Here is a 1,829-nt window from a genome sequence, read left to right on the forward strand (position 1 = left end):
AAGAAGAAAAAAGATGAAAAAGAAGAAAAATGAGGAATATGGCCAAATATTAAAGGCTAGCTCTTATTTTCCTCAGAAATGCATAGTTTTTCCCAGAATGATATCAAAGAGGTCAGTCAACTCCACTTTTCTCCATATTACTGTGAAACACTGCCTTGCTTCTGATTCTGTGGAGTCAGAGAGAAAGATAAATTCAATGGCAAACAACTGGGAGAAAGCAAGAAAGAGGTTCAACTGCAGTGCATTTGCAAGAGCATCCTCAATGGACTCGAATTTTCCAGCTGCATCCAGGCAAAGGAACTGAACATTTTTACCCCTGTATGAACCTCCATCAAAACCAGATTGTCTTGGGAGAGGGGTCAAAAATTGCATGAGGCTGCTTATCCATGCAGCTCTCAGACAGGAACACAACTAGGCACCATCTGTGGCTCCTACTGTGTCTAATTTAAGGAATGAAGCTTTTGTTCTTGAAGGGAAACAGACAGCAAACACAGAAATATTTGAGAAGGCTTTTCTCCTGTCTGGGTATTAAGAAAGAAAAGAATGATATAATGTGACATTGCACAACAAAATTGCTGCAACATTTTTTTTTTGGTGGTATGGGGAATGAATGTATTGCCTTTACACTGTACAATGCCCCCCCCCAGTTTCTATTAATCCTTATTCTAAGATGGTCTCACTTAGTTACTGAGTTTCTTTTTTAAAAAAGTTTATTTATTTATTTATTTTCATGTATTTAGTACAGGGTCTACAAGGTCTCACTACACAGACCAGACTCATAGTGATCCTCCTGTTTTCAGCCTCCCAAGCACTGAGATTACAGGTGTGCAGTCTCAATCACTGTCTCAGCATTTCTTAGGGGTGGGGCTGGCACAGAAAGCCAGGGATTGAACCCCAGTTGCTACGCCTGCCTAAGCAGGTGCTTTAATCTACTGAGCTATCTGGCTGGCCCAGTTGCTGAGTTTCTGAGGCTTAAGATGAACTCTTAATCCTCCTACTTCAGTCCTTTAGAATGCTGGGATTACAGGTATGTGCCAACATGCACAGCTTGTTGTAACTTCTTAATTTTGAAAATAAATATTATGAGGCTGAGATATTCCTTGCTCATAGATAAGAAAAACCAGCAATATTAGTCAAGCAATGGCTGTGCCTCATCCACATGGCTGACACTGACAAAGGATCTTCAAACTGTGGTACAGGGTTACAGGATAAATCCTGAGGGGACTTGACTGACCTTATCAGATACAAAAGTTACATTTCTTGTTATGTAGGTCTTGCTTTATCTTGGTCTTAACCATCCAGCAGAAAAGTATAAAAATGAGGTAGATAAAGTAAAGCCATATTAATATGCTGAGCTGTGAAAGGCTCAAGTCAACAACTTCTGTGGATAACCCACTACTATTGTGGACTGCTGGACGGTGTTGGACTGTTTTGCTGAATATACACACCTATAGTATTTAGATGCCAATAGAATATTCATCTCTGACAGGACTAAACAAAAAAAGGGGATACAAATGCACAACCATTTTGTATCTGTATATTCAGAATAGTTAGGATATACAGCTACTTTCGCTTAATTCAATAAGAAGAAAGATTTGTATTAATAGAGTTTGGATATTCTGTCTGCATCTTTTACTATGGGTAACCGCTAAGAAGATAACAATGTGCAATGTATTAATTATTGAAAGAAACTATCCTATTAATCAGTTTTGAAACTGTCACATTGCTATTTGTTTCTCAATAAAAGAAAATAAAAAACAGTAGTGTGAAATGGCCATACTCCCAAAACTGTTATACAAATTCCATGCAGTTCCAACCAAAATACCATT

The sequence above is a fragment of the Octodon degus genome, unplaced genomic scaffold, assembly GCF_000260255.1.
Source record: "Octodon degus isolate 3935 unplaced genomic scaffold, OctDeg1.0 scaffold00267, whole genome shotgun sequence".
NCBI classification, from domain to species: Eukaryota; Metazoa; Chordata; class Mammalia; order Rodentia; family Octodontidae; genus Octodon; species Octodon degus.